The sequence below is a fragment of the Ailuropoda melanoleuca genome, chromosome 14, assembly GCF_002007445.2.
Source record: "Ailuropoda melanoleuca isolate Jingjing chromosome 14, ASM200744v2, whole genome shotgun sequence".
NCBI classification, from domain to species: Eukaryota; Metazoa; Chordata; class Mammalia; order Carnivora; family Ursidae; genus Ailuropoda; species Ailuropoda melanoleuca.
The window spans coordinates 26,268,797-26,287,689 of record NC_048231.1 but is presented as its reverse complement, the minus strand read 5'-3'; positions in this window follow the sequence as shown (position 1 = coordinate 26,287,689).

The following is an 18,893-nucleotide window of genomic DNA, read 5'->3' as shown; positions in this document are numbered from 1 at the left end:
AGGCACTAAAAAGTCTACATTTACCCACACTCATCACGTGTAATTAAAAAAATGAGAATGATCCTGAGTCATAAGATAGGTGGATGGAAATCTAACAGACTGTTCATGTTTCCCAGTATGACTATGCGCTGCTTATGTTGAAACAGCGGCTACACAATTTTAAAAAATCATGTGCCTATGTTGCTGTGACTTTATGAAAACTGGACTTTTATTGAATAATTCACTGCTGCATGTATTTATTGTGATGTTTTGAAATTGTTTTGTTAACTACTAAACCCTCGGTGTCTGTTCCAGAAGAGCTAACAAATAACACATATTTGTTAATGGGAGGGAGGAATAAATGAGTAAATGAATGGCCACAGACTGTCATTCTTCTTGTCTTGCTGCTAATTACAAAGTGGCCTCTCACATTTTTCGATTTGACCTTACCCTTCTCAACTATATACTTTGCTTATCAGAACCCAGCCATCAAACTACATGAGTGGACAATTCTTCCATGACTATTTTTTAAATAGTTTTGGAAAGTCTCTTAAGTGATGTTTATTTCAGCCATTAATTCAAAAGTGACTTCTAGTTCTCCAAAATTAACAAAAAACCATCAGAGATTAAAACATCAGATAACATAGACACATAATTTTTCATTTTATTTTCCAAGTAGACAATCCAAAGGTATTATTTTTTAGTTTACTATAGACATTAGTTATCCACAGAAAACATGTTGCAAATGTAGCAGCTTAAAAAGGCAATTTTTTTTTTAAATCTCTCAGTTTCTGTGAGTCAGGTATCAGGGCACCTGATGGTTTCGGCTTAGAGTCTCTCCTGGGGCAGCAATCAAGGTGTCAACCAAGATTTCAGTCATCCGAGACTTAACTGGTTTGGAGGATCCATTTCTGAGCTCACTTATATGGCTAGTAAGAGAAAGTTTTGGTACCTTGACATGTGAGCTTCTCCGTAGGACTTTTCATGAAACGGCTTCTCCCAGAGGAGTAACATAAGAGAAAAGAGGGAAAGGTGAGAGAGAGAGAAAGAGACAGAAGCCATAGTGTTCTATAACCTTATTTTAGAAGTGGCATACCATCAGCCATCTTCTATTGGCCACACACACCTGACCCTGATGCAAAGGGGGAGTGAGCCGTGCAAAGGTGTGAAGACCAGTATGTAAGGTTGTCGAGAACCACTGCGGAGACTGCACAGGAAGAATTTTGAGCAAGGATTTAACATGATGTGACTTGTGTCTAAAAGGATCATCTTCGTTGCATTTTGAAAAGCAAGATGGAGAAGATGAAGATTGGAAGCGAGTAGATCAGGTACAAGGCTGTCAATGTTGAGGAAGTAGATAAAAAAATGTTGCTTGAACAAGGGTTGTCAAGTGATGGTATTGATAAATCATCAAGCTCAATGTATATTTTGAAAGTATGACCTGAAGGATTTGCTGATGGATTGGATGTGAAGTGTGAGGGAAGTGGAGGAATTAAGGACAATGGCAGAATTTGGCCTAAGAAATTGAATAGATGGTGGGGACATTTATTAAGGAGGGAAAGATTGGGAGAGGGACTACTCTGGAGCAGCAGGAGCAACCAAGAATTCTGGTTGAAATACATTAAGTTTAATGTGCCTATTAAATACCCAAGTAGAGGGGCTTCTGGGTGGCTCAGTCAGTTGTGTCTGCTTTCAGCTCAGGTTATGATCCCAGGGTTTGGGATCAAGCCCCACATCGGGTTCCTTGCTCAGTGGGAAGTTTGCTTCTCCTTCTCCCTCTGCTCCTCCCCCTGCTTGTGCTCTCTCATCCTCTCTCTCTGTCAAATAAATAAATAAAATCTTAGATGAATAAGTAAATAAATAAATACCCAAGTACAGAGGACAGGTTGTTGAATTTACAAGTTCAGTTTCCAGGCAAGAAGCTGGGGCTACAGGTATAAAAACAGGAGTCGTAGGACTAAAACTGGGAGTCATAAGATTATAAACACAGTCATCAGAGTAAACATGGTATTTAAGAACATGAGGTGGATGAGATAATCTACACAATGACTGAAGAGAGAGAAAACAGAGGACAAAGAACTGAGTTCTTGGAAATACCTGTATTTGGAGATAAGAAAGAAGAGAAGGATGTGATGACATAGAAGACAGGGGAATTCAAGAGAATATCTGCTCCCTGGAAGCAGGATGGTCAAGTACGTCATTTGCAGCTGATGGGTCATGCAAGATGGAGATGAGAATTGACCTAGATTTGGCAATGTGGAGGTCATTGCTGACCTCATAGACCAGTTGTGGTGGGGGCAAAATCCAAACTGGTGTGCTTTTCAGAGAGATTGGTAGGAAAGGAAGAGGAAAAAGACATTTTGTGAAATAATAAGAAAGCAAAGCATTGAGACAGTAGCTGAAGGGTGATGGGTAAGCAGGGAAGAAAATTTAAAGGTTGAAGACTATTGTAGCATATTTGAATCCCAATCATTACAAACCATAAGATTGGAGCAGATGAGGATAATGTACAGCAAAGTGTACCTGCAGGAGAAAAATGCAGTCATAAATGTAAAATGAGAGCAGTTAGCAATGTTATCTGTTTTTCCACGACCAAATCCAACTGTTGCTTTTTGACTCCACAGACTATATGCAGGTTTTTCTCTCTATTCCTTTCCTGACAACATTTCTTATACTTGGAATGAGCTTCCTCTCTCCCTCTCTCTCTCTCTCTCTCTCTTTTTTTACCTGAAAAAAAAATCTGTTCTTTAAGCTCCAACTCTAAATTTATCTCTTCTGAAAAATGAGCCTTAGATGAGGCTGTGTAGTGGTTCCCCAAATAGCTTTACATCTTAATCTCCAGAACCCAGAAATGTTACCTTATGTGATAAAAGGAATTTTGTAGAAGTGATTGAGTCAGGATCCTACCTTGATCCTTAAATTTAGAATCTGGAGATGGGCAGATTATTCAAGTGGGCCAAATGTAATCAACATGGTTTTGGTAAGAGAGATGTGGGGAAATCATAGAGAAGAAGAGGATATAATGATGGAAACAGAAATTGGAGTCATGTGATTTGAAGAGTGAGAAAGGGGTCACACACCAAAGAATATGGACAGCCTCTAGAAGCCAAAAGGCAAGGAAACAGAGTCTCCCTTCAGAGTCTCCAGGAGGAATCAGCCTTGACTTGACTATAGGTGGTGAAATGAACTTCAGGCTTCTGAGCACTGGAACTGTAAAAGAATAAATTTGGGTTGCTTTAGGATACCAAATCTGTGGTAACTTGTCACAGCAGCGATGGGAAAATAATAAGAAGCGATGGCTTCTTCATCTTCCTCTTACCTCACGTGGAATTTATTTTGCAACAACTTTACTGACTTGCAATTTATATACCATAAAATTAAGTATTTAAGGGTACAATCAATGACTTTTAGTGAATTTACCAAGTTGTGCAGCAATCACCATAAACCAGTTCTAGACCATTCCTGTCACCCCAACATTATCCTTCACGGCTGTGTTCAGATAATCCTAACTCCTGGCCTCAGCTCCACACAACCATTAATCTACCTTCTGCCCCCATGGGTTGGCCTTTTCTGGACACTTCAGTACATGCAATCATAGAGTACGTGGTCTTTCGCGTCCGGCTTCTTTCACTCACCACGGTGTTTTTAAGGTTCTTCCATGAGGTAGTAACTATCAGTACTTTGTACCTTTTTATCATTGAATATTACCCCACTGGGTGGATATTCCACAATTTGTTTGTTCATTTAAAGGTTGATGGACAAGGCACCTGGGTGGCTCAGTAGGTTAGGCATCTGCCTTTGGCTCAGGTCATGATCTAGGGTCCTGGGATAGAGCCCCAGGTTGGGCTCTCTGTTCAGCGAGGAGCTTGCTTCTCTGTCCCTTTGCCTGCAGCTCCCCCTGCTTGTGTTTTCTCTCTCTCTCTCTCTGTCAAATAAATAAACAAAACCTTAAAAAAATACAGGCTGATGGACATTTGGGTTGCTCACATAATACTTGAATATCCATTTCTTCCTTATGATATTTTGAACCTACCGCTTTGGGTCATATTATAGTTCTGAACAAGAAAGGAAGTCTATCTGATTCACCTTTCTATGCCCACATCCTATACCTGTATCTGGCAAATTGCAGGTGTTCAATGAGCATCACTCACCATTGTGCATCGTTTCCATGACCCATCCTGCTAGTTCTGCTAAAGCATCATAACGATAGTCCAGCTGACCTCTAAACAGGCATTCCCTTCTCCAGCATTGCCTCTCCCTAGCCGCTTTCCATGTTTCTAACTGTACTTACTACTGTCAGCTGGTTGCAGTCACAGTTTGCTCAAAACCTCCTTTCACATTTCCTCAGGGCAAAGGACAGTGAGCTTCTCAAAGTTAAGGTCTACATATGGACTCTGGAGAAAGAACGATTACTTGAATAAGAATGTTACCTATCTTTGTCGTGTCCTTTTGCCATACTACATTATGGATCTATGTAAAGAAGAATAACAGTGAACACATGAAAATAAATGGAAACCCCTCAGGCTCAAGAGCCCCAAGTATTTAACGAAAGAAAAAGAAAAATCCTTGTGAGGCAAAGTTAAATTCCTTTGGATGTTTCCAACTTCCAGATTTGAGTCCCAATGATCAACAGAGAATGTTGGCCGATGATTCCTAGGAGCCTTCAATGAATACCTCTTTTTAAGGATTTAGTTTCTCTTTCACAGCATTTTAGTAATCACTCATGCTGCTATGAAAATTGGATAATGGCCCACAATACATCCTGAAATGAAAAAGAATGCAAGGGGAAATAAAGCAAGAAAACCCACAACACGCGGGCATTATCAATTCAGGCTCACTCAGGCTTCGCAGGCGGAATCAGTCTTAATTCAAAGGGCCCTCTCCTCAGAGATTGAGGCAAGTGATACTTTTCTTTGTGGTCTTTCAGAGCTTTTCATTCCACACAATCATAGCATACACCAAGTTTGAAAGCTGAGCTTTCGGAAATATGTAACAGGACATTGAAATGAGAAAAGGGAAAGAGGCAGAAAGACATTTTATTGAAAAGCATTTTGTAGAGCTTAGCTTAAAATTGGACACTTGCCTTTGATGGGTCTGCTTTTAAAATAGGAAATTGATTTTCAGTTAACCAACTGAAAGAAAAATGCACTCCCCACACTCTAGCTCTTAATTCTGCAGGCAGTCCTTCCCTCCTTTCGGACTTTCCTAGTAAAGGAATTTGAATACTTTGCAAATGGAAAGTGCATAGGGTTTAGGCATGCTGCTCAGGAGCAGTTCAGTCTAAATTTATGTTGTTGTACCTTTTGTACCTTCTGTTTTCCCCAGGACTGAAAAGAGAACACTTCCATAGAGGCGGGATGTAGTTCAGAAAAAAGAAAACATTGTGTGAGCAGGCAAGGCAACTCTTTGAAATGTGACAATGTGTAATAAGTGAATTACATTCTAGTATATAAAATGTGACACGTGTGAATTAATTACTGATACTAACTTGATTTACATTAAATTGCCAGTGATTTGTCATTTTAAATTATCTATGAAAAAATTATATTGGTTTATGATCCATTTCAAATGAGGAACCTTAAGCAGACAAGACAGTGTTGTGAAGTAGAAATACCCAAGGGATGTTTGGTTGTTTTTCTCATTCTGTCACTATTGGCTCTCTGATCACAGGGACAGTCTTTCTTCTTAATTTCCTCAGTGCCTATTAGATTCTCAAAGAATATTTGTTGAGTGAGTGATTGAATGAACGAACAGTACATGTTAGTGGATATTCGATTTCACAAGGCTTATGTTTCTGAATCAGTAAAAATAAAATGAAATAAAACAATGTTGGTTCTATGCACTTGAAAGTGCCATCTAACTCCAAAAATCATAAAAATGTAGAAATGGGATGTCAGCTTATTCAATGAACTTCTAATGACATTCCAATATATGGTCATCTTGTCTACTTAAACATCACAAGTTACAGGAGACTCAATCTCATGAGGAAGCCAACACCATATTTGGTTGGCTTTCATTCTTAAAAAATACTTCACCTTATATTAAGTTCAAATACAGCTGTCTATCATACAAGCTTTTTTTTCCCCTCCAGGGTAATATATGTGATAAGACGTTAGATGCAACTCTTCCTGAGTGTTAGAATTTTACAAAGACTCTAACAGCCAAGAAGGGAATAGTTGGCACAAGGAGAACCCATATTCTAACATAAGGTTACCTAGATCATGTATTCAGGACTTGCAATGGAGTTGGCCCCAGACTAGTTTCCTTCCACTTTGGCCCATCACCTACAACCTGGCAATATAAGCAAATGCTAGGAATGTAAAGGATGAGAAGACTGGATAATTCCGCACTGGCAATTAATGATATATCTCAAGAGTGATTTAAGTAACTTCCTTTAACAGCCTATTTGCTCAACTAGGTACGTGCTTCAGTCAACTGGGGGTTACTAAGACCTATGTGTTTAGACTAGACTTTCTTGGACTAGTGCTCAGACCTCTCAGCAGGGAGTGCCGCTTATCTCCAGATGGCATTTCAGGAGCTCAAGAGAGGGTCCTACAAAACATGTGATCAGTTTTTGAGGGGGCTGAGCTATCTGGTTTTCTCTGATATGAGTGAGAGGCACAATGAAGCTGTTTATGGCAGCACCAAAAGAAACTGGTGGTTAGATCCAACAGCCACTAATGGCACATCAATAGTGGGAACAGTAAGCAAACATACAAATAAATGAAAAAAGAAAATCCCATTGTCTCCCCTTTCTCCTACCTTTCAATTTCCCTCTAATGATTTCTGCTGGCAGAATGTAAAAGTCAGCCAGGTAGCAATGATGTCTGGTGTACACAGTTTATAGAAATTTGGACTTGGTTTTACAAAGGAGAGTCAAAAAAAGGTGAATTTGGACAGGAAAGAAGGTAATACATAAGTAAACCAGTACCACCTACTCCTTTGGTTGTTCAGCAAACTCCCACATCACCCTACACATATTTGACTCTTCTTGTGACAAAATAAAAATCACTTCCTCTGCCTAACGAGATGCAACTCTCTTTGAACAAATGGAGATGCTCTTGCCTTCTCTCTGAATCGGGTAGGAACACAATCACAAAATGAGGTCCATTTCTCTTTTAACTCAGCTACAAAACCACTTGAATGATCTTGAACCTAAACATTAAATTATGTAGATAAGTATCACCAACCAACTAATTGTATATGCAATAATAAGCAAAAAAGCTAAAAAAGGAAAAAATATATTATGTATGCTAATCAGCAAGAGGCATCCTCCACAATTTCTGTGAGAACTGCAGTGCATATATGTGTGTAATTAATATAATCTTAATATTTGTATCACTTCTGGAACTAATCACGAGACTATAATTTCCTTGTTTTACAAGAAAGTTCTACAAGATGCCCTTCCACTAACTTCAGATATTAAATTGCAAGTCTAGGATGTCACCTGTGCTTCTGATCAACTGGCTGTAGATGGGAGGTTTCCAGGGGCCCTTCTGTGAGTTTGAATTAATTTGACAGAGTGGCTCACAGAACTCAGAGAAACGCTTTGTTTACTAGATTACTGGTTACTACTGATTCTTATAAAAGGGTATAATTTAGGAACAGCCAGCTGGAAGAGATGCAGAGGACGAAGATACATATGGGCAGGGACGAGGAGCTTCTGGGCTCTCTGTGGGTGAGCCACTCTCACTGCATCCACACATGTCCAACCCCCCCAGAAGCTCTCCAGATCTTGCCCTTTGGGTTTTTATGGAGGCTTCATTACACAGACATGATTGATTAAACAGTTGGCCATTGGCAACTGATTCAACCACCAGCCCCTCTCCCGATCCTGGAGGTCAAGGGGGTGGGACTGAAAGTTCCAGCCTTCTAATCACATGGTTGTTTCCCCTGGTAATCAGCCCCATCTTTAAGTATTTCCGAAAGTCACCTCATTTACATAAACTCAGGTATGGTTAAAGGGGTTTTAAATGTGTATCAAGATGTCTTTATAGCTTTTATCACTTAGAAATTTCCAAGAGTTTTAGGAGCTCTGTGCCAGGAAGAGGGCCAAAGATGAAAAATATATTTCTTATTATAAATCACAATATCACAATCCCTGAGTAGAAGAGAGAGAAGCAACTTCTAGTTCCGCCCCTTGGTTCCTCTACTTACGTATTCTGCTGTGAGAAAAATAGCATCATTATATCGATAGGTTATTCAGACCATAACTTATCCTCTAAAATATAATACAAACATTTCAGGGCCTTTTATTTGAGTCTGTCTGTGCTGTACTTGAGTCTTCCGTAGGCCATTTCACTGTTGTGTCAGGTCAGCTGCTTCTGAGTGATGAGGTCCGTACATGGTAATCTGAGGAAACTCTGTAGTGGTGAGCCCACTGCCATGCTTCTCTATTGATCTGAGTTCCTTTGTCAAAAGTAATATTGTAGGAGATTTCATGATGGTGAGCAAAATGTTCTACAAGTCCACAGATCGGCAGGAGGATTGTGGGTAAGGAAGGCAATGCGTATCGGGAATATATGTCTACTGTAGTAAAGGGAAGATGTTCTGCCTCCATGATGAAAGAATCCAGCAATTAAGGACTCCTGAGTGGCTCGGTCAGTTGAGTGTCTGCCTTTGTCTCAGGTCATGATCCCAGGGCCCTGGGGACCTGGGCTCCTTGCTCAGTAGGGAGCCTGCTTCTCCCTCTGCCTGCCTCTCCCCCTGATTGTGCTCTCGTTCTCTCTCTCTAAAATAAATAAATAAATAAATAAATAAATAAATAAATAAAATATTAAAAAAAAAAAGAATCAAGCGATTAGCTTGCTCTCAGGGGGCTGGCTTGTCCCACATGAGGAATGGTATCATCCGGGAGCCCTCAATGTTGGTGTCTGTTGTGGTCAAGACAGGCATTCACTGCAGTCAGTAGCCGAATTACCCTCGATAAGGAAAAGTCAGAGTTTCTGGCCCTATTACATCCTTATTATTCACTTACTGGAATATTATGGGCATTTTTTCCTATGTCTTTCTATGAAAACTAATTCATTGAAAATATTTTTAATGGACATTTAAATTTGTTTTCTAGGACAGTTTTCTTTGTAACTGAAGTGTGACATCAACTTGATTAAGCTATAAGCTTGAGTCCCAGTCAAATGAGTTTTGTCTTTGAATTAAATATAAAACAATCTCTTTTAGAGTCTGGGCTTCTAGAGAAACAACAGTAGATGTCTTAATTATTGGCTGCTGTGTGCCTTTACCTCTGACAATTTTATTCACTTATATTGAATTGGGTTTGCAATTTTTATTCTGTTTTACCCCTTTCATTAGAAACAACATGACTGAGGTTTAACTAAAGTAGCTTCAGGCTGTACTAGGCAAAGTTGAATTGACTTTGCACAGCTTGGTTTCTTCAAGTCTTTGGATAATTAGCTATGAACAGCTAGTCCCTGGGGCTTGTGGGTCCATCAGGCTATTTTTAAAGGTATTCCTGTGTCAAAGGAAAACACCATGGGGCATAGCCCACGTATTGCTTTCCACCATTTTGTGTTTCCCCAGGCTTTTAAAATAAGCTCTAAATCCGTCTCTACAGAAATACTTTCTAAAAAGCTTCCACTACCTACATCACTGTGTGTTCCTTACATAACTAATTAAGGATCTTTGTACATATTTACTGGTGTGTTTTCCCCCATTGTTGCCGTTGTTATGTTTATTTTGCCTCTCCTGCCACTCCTCCTAATTCTGGATTTTTTTTATCCATTTGGTTTTTACTCTTAGTAGAGCTCTCTCTCAAGTTTAGGGTTTTGGCTAGATAAAAGTGATACTGAAGCAATGACCACTGGCTTCAAAATCCATCACTTCACAGTATTGGTCCTCAATGACATTACATCAGATGACTAAATATTTGTCGAAAGAAATGATCTTTTAATGATAAGCTGTCATATATTAGCCTTTTTCATATGGAAAGGTGTAATTTTTTAAAAGGGGTCCATCAGGAATTTATTCATATAATTCATAGGTTTCACTGTTGTCCCTCAAGTTGACTTTTATTTTTTTAAGATTTTTTTTCTTTATTTTGGAAAGAGAGAGAAAGAAAGAGAGAGAGAGAGAGAGCATGAATGAGGGGCAAGGCAGAGAGAGAGGGAGAAGAAGACTCCCTGCTGAGCACGGAGCCCAATGTGGGACTAGATCCCAGGACCCTGAGATCATGACCTGAGCTGAAGGTAGATGCTTAACTGACTGAGCCACCCAGGCACCACTTCATGTTTGAGTTTTTTATTTCTCTTCTTATCCTTTGTCCTCCTCAATGCCTTGCACAGACATGTTTTTTTCATAATTGGTACTCATTCAACATTTGTCAAATATACAGTAACATACATTTTTTTTTAAACTTCCACTTACTTAATTAAAAGAAAATACTTTGGTAGATTTTACCTTCCTCTCAACAGATTTTCCAAACTCTCAACGCAAGCAAGCAAACAAACAAGCAAACACAATCTCTTTTGAATGCTTACTTTCTACCTAAGAACTGTGGGAAGGAACAAGACATTATCAGGACAGTTCCAAGAAGAAATTATTTCTGGAAATGAAGAAGGCATGCGATCTGGTGCTGATCTGGTAGCACAAAAGAAAATTCAAGGGGAAGAGAAGGGTCTGCCCAGATTTTGAACTCTTTGGGGTATTTGCTGTCAAAATATTGATATGATTTGATGAGATGATCTCACCTAGGCAGGCTTTCAGGAGCTTTGTCTGGCTGACATAATATGGACGATAGGTAGTGGGCCAGTGTGGTCCAGTAGACGTGTCAAGGAGAGGACTTAGAAGACCAGCTGTCACAGGTTTCTACCTTAGAGCTTATGACTGTCGTCAAAAGTACTTTTGCAATCTCATCCCCTCTTCCACTGCCAGTATCTTTGGCAGGTGGACCAGAAATCAGATAAAAGGTCTTCTGATAACAAAAAATATGTCTATACCATGCATTTTCATATTGATTTTATTTAATTGAGCATTTTATCATACCCTGCTGTATTTTCTTTTGCTGTCTTATTTTATCAATAAAACTACAAGCTGATTGAATATGCTGAACTTGGTTTATATATCTTTTCACTGCTTCTTCTCTCTCCACTTCCAACTTCTAAGTTATTAGGAACTGGTCTGAATTGTTAATAAGGGATAAAAATACATTTCAGTTCATTTTCTCCCATCTAAGAGCTCCTCAAGGGGAGATGTTATGTTTTATTCATCATTGTATCTCTAGGGCCTATCATAAGCCTCGTGTACATTAAATACTCAACACATATTCTTTGAATGAAAGGGAAAATTAAAAAAGTGGATAGATGGATGTACATATGAATGAACAAATACATCTAAAATAGAACTGTTTTGGATTATCAAAAACAGTCATGAAAATAAATTTATGGTAGAGGGCCTGGCCTTCCGGGACCCTGCAATGCCAAGTTTGAATCTTGGTCCTCTCCGCTATCTGCCTTGAATAAAGGCAATTGATGATGGGCTGTGTCTATATAATCACATGGTTATAAGATTGATCTTGGTCTGTTGGGATTAGAGAAGAGTAGGAAGAACGTGAGATTTTGCTTTAAACAAAAGAAAGATAGACTGGATGCAAGATGAATAGAGACAGACATGTCCATGCATAAGTAGAAAGTGTGGGACAGGCTAAGAGCTATGTTTTCTGTGCATGGAGACATGGACTTGGGCAGCTGAGAGTGAATTATAAGAAGTATTGGGGGGGTTTATAATCAGCACTGGCTGCCATAACATTGAACTAGTAGCTTTGCTGCTGTCATTTGGAATTTTTGTCCTAAATCACAGAGATTCCTTAAATGTGTAAGACTGTCTGTAAGACTGGCTACCAGTGAGTGTCCTGGTCACACCGATGACTGTAACCAGATACACTGATTTTTATGCCATATTTTAAGACATTGTGCTCATCTTTTCAAGACTTTAAAAGTTCTGATATTTTGTTACCCCTGGCCTGGCGGCCATGTTAATAAGACCAAAATATTAGCAATGGTTTTGGCTGCTTATTCATACCAGGTAGAATTTGGGAGTTGACGGAGAATTTGGAAAATCTACAATTTCCATTCTAACTTTGGTATGCCCACATGTAGTATTCAATGGATGCATCCAGAAAAATTTATGCCAGTGGGCAGTGCTATAAAATATCTGTGACAATGAGTTTAGTGCATACCACCTATTTTTAGTTTTTCCTCATTTATTTTCCTTCTATTTACATAGAGTTGTAATCTCCAACATGCAGTACTGGTCTCCCACATTATTTATTGTTTCAATATAGGAGACAATTACATATAATTAGCTGGATGACACTACTCGTTTGCTGGTGGAATTTGCTATGAATGCATTTGCTTCTTCGGGGAGTTGCTTTCTATTTCCTGCACTACTGCTCCGGTGCTGTTTAGAGAGACCTACCTTTTTTTTCTTCCTTATTTATTGCTTCATTGGTCCGAGGCAGGAAGAAAGCATATGAAAATCAGTACGCAACAGCCTGTGAATAACTATTACAGAAGGCAGAGAAAGAGTTGCATACCAATTAGAAAACACACAAATAGGCACCAAGTGAGCTTTCAACAACATATTCATTTGTGGGTAAAGAAATCCAGGTACAGTTGTGAGTTTCTTATGCTATTTTATGGAAACCGTTGTCTGATGCCATGGAGGAGGTGATCTGTATCGTATCTTATTTCTCCACCATGATGTGTTCTGCATAATTGGATTTTCCAAATGGCTAAAGGTCACCACCTTGTTATGAACCCTTAAAATAATTGGCATTTTCCAAAAAGTTGATTTTCTAAATTATATTCGTTTTTCTTCTACCTTTTAAAATAGTTCACAGAACATAACTGAACCTACCGTGAGGTTTTCCAAAACATGATCTTAAGCCAGGCTATGCCCCAGAGGATAGATTCTTGGGCCCATCGGAGCTTAAGTGAGTGGGATAAATGATCCAATATTTCTGAAGTACTGTCCATGTGGCAGCCTCTTTGTATAAGGAAATCTCTTTTAAAAAGTTGGGTAGAGCATGCCTTGGAGATCTGCTGTTTAAGGCAGTAGACTGCGTTAGGCTCCAGCTGTCCATCTTGCCATTCTACCTGTGAAGCGTGCAATCTCATTTATTATAGTCTCTTCCAAGGGCTTATCTTGGTCCCCTAGCTGATTTCCTTCTATCCTAGATTTCTACCTCTTTGGCATTCTTTACCCATAACTTTTTTAGATTGTCATATTTATCCTTGGCCTGCTGGACTGACTTTCTGACTTGGACAGTGTAATCTCACCTTGCCCTCTCTATGGATTGGGAAATCTAGTATACTTTAGATGAGATTATCCCAATTGCTTTAATTAGGATATGATGGCTTACCATTCATTACATTTTAACATTGGCAACCGCATAGGGTTTAAAAAGATCAAAAGAGCTTTCTGTCTAATTAGAGTATGCTACTTTCTCCTTTCCTCCTCTAGTGCATGTTGAATGCTACTGACCACTGCCACTCTTAGGATCACAGAATATCATATATGGGATGGTTGGAAGAAGTCAAAGAAATGATATAATCTAACACTTCCACTTTGCTCAGAGAAAACGGAGCTCAGGAAAGCAATGTGGTTGATCCGGAGATACAACTAGCAAATGCGATAAGATTCAAATTCATATTCTTTCCACTTTCTGTTAGTTTTAAAGCTTTTGTCTCCTAATTTCTGTATCCTACTTCTTACTTTTATACCTCTGCTCTGTTTCTCTCCTGAGGCCCACCATTCTTAGCCATTGTTGCCCTCCAAGGATCCAAATAGATAGTCACTATATACTCATGTCTCTGAGAACCACTCACAAGCAGAGAATCTACTGTGCAGGCTTTGTGTTAACAAATCCCAAATCTGATTTTCCATTTAACATCATCACAAAATCACTTCTCACAGACATCTTTTAATTTCGTTTTATTTTGTGATCACAGATGCTGCATCTTTCCCTTGGTCAGAAGTCTTAACTTTACGTCTACCACTGGGAAGTAGGAAGGAACGTGGGTGGCAGAGGACATGTCTCCAGTTCTCACGAGAAAACAACTCAAATTTCCTATACTATTAATGGGAATCCACACAGTTTCTTAGTACTAGTTATTAAGAACAGCCCTTTACTCAAAGCTAGGGCATAGCAAAATATTCAATAATGCATTTCCTGTGCCTCTGAAAATCAGTCTGAAAACAGAAAGAAGTTAAACACTTTGTTCAATCATTTATTAAAATGAAAGTAGCGTCCTGGGGCTATAGGAACACGGGGAGCCATTGCCATGTTCGATTTATTTTTAGCTGTTGTCAATTGTACATGAAAAAGACCCTAGTGTGCAGTCCCTTCCTGCTGACATTTCCAAAAGGTAATTTACCTTTTGCTCCAGTCTTTCTGGAAAACCCTCCAGTTATTTTGTGAGACAAACAATAGGTGCCTTTGCTTCAGTGAACTTTTGCTTGAGCTTAATGACCTGCTCTGGCTAGATGCAGTCTCTTCAGTCCTGTGAAAAAGAAAATGTTATCACTAACACCCCTTTGCTTAGCAATTCCTTTTCAGTGCTCAGTTTGTTTTAGCTTTGGGGTAATCCTGTACATTGGCTTTTCCAATTTTTCCTTTTCAGTAGATCACAGATTTCCACAACTGAAAGGTTGTAGTGGAAGTCAGTACAGCATCATGGATGGGCTCAAGGGGTACAGAGTAAAACAGCCTACATTTCAGTTGTAGTTCCACCTTCTGCTAGATTTATGATCATGAACTAGTAACTTGTCTGACCTAGGACTCATTTTCTCTACCTGGAAATGAGGAAAATAATTAATTATTAAACTTACATTTTTTGAAGTAGAATGGAGAATCAAAGGAGATAATCCAAGTAAAAGAGTTGGTATAGCACTAATATCTAGTAAATACCAAATATCTGTTATTTGCAAGATATTAATAATGAATATTAGTGATTTTAATCACTATTATAAATAGTACAATGCTCTGGTGTTGGGATTCTGCCAGAAATAAGGCTGGCAACCTCAGTCATTTCTTTTTCCACACAACGCCTTTACTGTGTGAAACTGAAGGAGAAAAGAGCTGGACTTTTGGTTGGTATGCATCTATGTATATGTAGTGTGTCTTTAATTTTTTCACTTCTGTACAATACACAACCAGAATATCAAACAAGTCATGAGTGTGCAGCTCAATGGATTATCACAGAGCGAATATATCTGCGTAACCACTATCCACATCAAGGACTAGAATCTTTTCAGCATCTAAGAGGTCCTCCATGTCATTACCTAACCATTAACTCCTCTGTCTTCCCTAAAAGTCATCATTATCCTAAATTCTAACACCATATATTATATTTGCCTGCTTTTGAACTGTATATAAGCTGGAATTGTGCATAATGCACATTACATTGTTCTAGCTTTACTCGTAATTGTGACATTCATCAATGCTCTCATGTGAGGCAGTAGCTTAATTTCATTGCTTTTTGGTATTTCTTTGTATCATTTATTCAATATAATGCTGATGGACATTTGAGCTTTTTCCAGATTCCAGCTATTTCATATAATATGCTTTAACTTACAAGCTAACAAAGTAATGCCACAGTTTCATGGGTGCAGAGAGAAGACACAGGATTTCTGGGTCAAAGACAAGGGACTTTATGAGCCACAGAACAGCAAGTAGTGTGAACTTTGCGTCTGTGTCAGTTTCTCATGCCCCCAGTCTGATGGCATAACCTAGAGGAACACTGGTGAATGGTGCCAGAAGTGGGTTTGTGTGAAAATGGAGGAATCTCAAGCTCAGGAAACACAAATATTTATTTATTTATTTATTTATTTATTTATTTATTTATTTATTTATTTATTTATTTAAGTAGTCTCCATGACCAGCATGAAGCCCAACATGGGGCTTGACTCATGACCCTGAGAACAAGACCTGAGATGAGATCAAGAATTGAACACTCCACTGACTGAACCACCCAGAAGCCCAAGGAAATTCAAATCTTTTTAGATGGGCTACAAGAAAATCTATCCCTTGTACTAGAGGGAGACATAATATTTATTATATCGGCCAGTAAATGAATATTCCTCCTTAATCTCAAGAGAGATACTGTCTCTACTTTCCAAGGTTGTTTTCAATACAAACATCCTTAGAAAGATCAGCCTCAACAAAGGGCTGTTTGGGCTTTGTCTGAAAAATATATACAGCTGCAAGAGACACATAGAAGTTCATCTCCGCAAAATATCCACACCTCTTCTCTTGACTGCTTTTGCATCCAGCAAATCTTTTCATGAGTATATTACTGTCAAGCACTCTAATTATAACCTGACCAACCGAGGTTGGCAACAAATCCATTCAATTTGTCTCATACAGTGTTTAATTAAGGCTACCATCAACAGGGTTCCGGGCAGCAGGATGAGGAAGCCAATCTGCAGTATCCACCTCAACCATGACACCTGGGACCAGGGACTGACCCAGGCAGCTAAACAAATCCCCAAACCCATCAGTCGACCTTATAAAGTCAGATGACATTTTCCTTAAATTTTTGTATTGACTTTTCCACTTGGTCCAAGGCATTCATTAAGGTACAATAGGATGTATTAGCAATTACAAAGACTACACCTTGACCTGCAAAGAGGAAGTCTAGGACCTTTCTGTCAACCTTGGCCTGTGAGTTGAAGCTGATCTGAATGCCTTTAAGGGTTGGGGTGGTTTCAGGGACGATTTCATATAAAATTAAGAACAGATTCTGTACCATCTTTTCTAACTGGATGACTCCCATTATGGAAAGAAAATGCCCAGAGAGTGCTTATAAATAAAAAGTCTATTTAAACTCAGATATAAAACGTGTTTTAAAAATCAATTTGTTGAAAGTTATTCCACCCCTCTTTGTGCATAAACATGACTTTGCTTCTGTCCAACATGAAAGTACACATTTGTGTAAATGCATTCATATTGATATTGTTTTCCTTGTATATAATTAACCTGGATAGGTTGAGCTTCTCTTTTGATTTTTCTAGCTCTTCTCACATTGTGGGTTTGACGAATAGGACAGCTCTCACAATAATGTGGAGTAAATTAAAAACTGAAAAATGCCAAACATACCTACTTATTTCTAGCTTTCTCATTTTGCAAAGCAAGTGAGCTAATTGTGGACGTTGCCTAGAGGCAGCTTGGGAAGCCCCAAAGATAGGCTGAGTGTAAAACATATTTTATTACTGGGATTTGGGGGCTTGAATTTGAAAAAGGCAATATTAAAAATAATTGGCAAAGCAGAAAAGACATAGGTGTATAAAGACAAAGTTTGAGGTAATATTTAAGATAAACGTACTTAATAAACATTTGGTTGCTTTGCACCAAATAACAAAGAATTTTAGGGTCTGTGCCTTTTTCAGAAGTGACTTATTAAAAAATTATTCAGAAACATGCAAAAAAAGTCACTAAAATTTAAAAGGTTCTCATGATGTAAGGAATGTTTGTTATCTAGGCAAACTACACCGAAGACATTTTTTTTTTAAACAACTGTTCTAACAGAAAGTAAACCAAATTCTAGTTTTCCCCTTTTTATACAACTGATATAAAACTTCTTTCTGTTTCAGCAAGCCAGTTCTTCATCTCATGAATAAAGCCGTAAACATTGAACTAACTTTGTAAAATTTTACACATTTTAATGTCTCTTTCAAACTCATTGTTTGTAAGTATTTTAAATCAAGGCAAATAAACATCATCCCTCTCTGAATCGTCTGCGATTTAATGATGCTGTTTACTATCTTTTTTTTTTCACCTACTGCCACAAAAAAGCAATTTTACTTTACAATTATACTCTTTTCCTCAATAAGATATTCACTTTATTTTCATTCATATATTTTTGGCAACTACTGTAAAGAACACAGTTCTATCCAGACGTAATAGCCGCAACTTCTAACCGAAATAATTAGATTCCATTCCCCCGCAGCCAGAAAAAGCTGGAAGCAGGTAAATGACCACTCTTGGTCATATTTAAGCACTGAATGGAGCAACAGAGCTCCAGGAAAGGCCATCAGTGATTCATGAGCCACATGTCTCCATTCAGTCATACATGTTTGTTTTACATTTCTTCAAATGGCAAATATGAACATGTATACTATTATGACCCAATGTTGTCTCTCCATTCTTCCCAACATTACCTGACAGCCACTTTATAATGTATAACAACAGGAGGCAAAGGTCTATATGGATTGAAACTATGTTAGCAACTCAGTGTTCCACCAGAGCTGAGATAACACAAGGGGATTTGAGTCAATCATTACGGTCTATAGCATTATAAGAATTAATCCATATATATATATATATATATATATATTTAAAGACTATTTATTTGAGAGAGAGAGAGAGCACAAGCAGAGGGAGGGAGAGGGGCAGAGGGAGAAGAAGACTCCCCACCGAGCGGAGAGCCTGACCTGGGGCTTTCCCAGAACTCTGAGCCTAAGGCAGACACTTAACCGATGGAGCCACCCAGGTGCCCCTTAATCCACTTTTATAAACTCTCACTTGTAATTTAATTTTTGAAACTATAATCATCACACATAATTTTAAAACGTTTATTGGAAACAATGCAATTTATTTGAACAACAAAATAATTTGCAGTGCATTTAGTTAGAGAAAATTGATTTTCAATTAGAAAATAAACCCAAATCTTGAAAAATATTATATGTTATTATGTTTTTAACTATTTAAGACATATATATATGTTTTAAAACATAGTTTTAAAAACAATATTTGTTCAAAGATTTACCTCAACTAGAAATATTACATGATTTGTCCCTGAAAGATCAGGGGGATTATAAAAGATGCCAATTAAAAAAAAAAGTTCTCATTTTCTTAAAATACTGAAATTTTTTCCATTTTCACTCCTGTTTTGCTAATC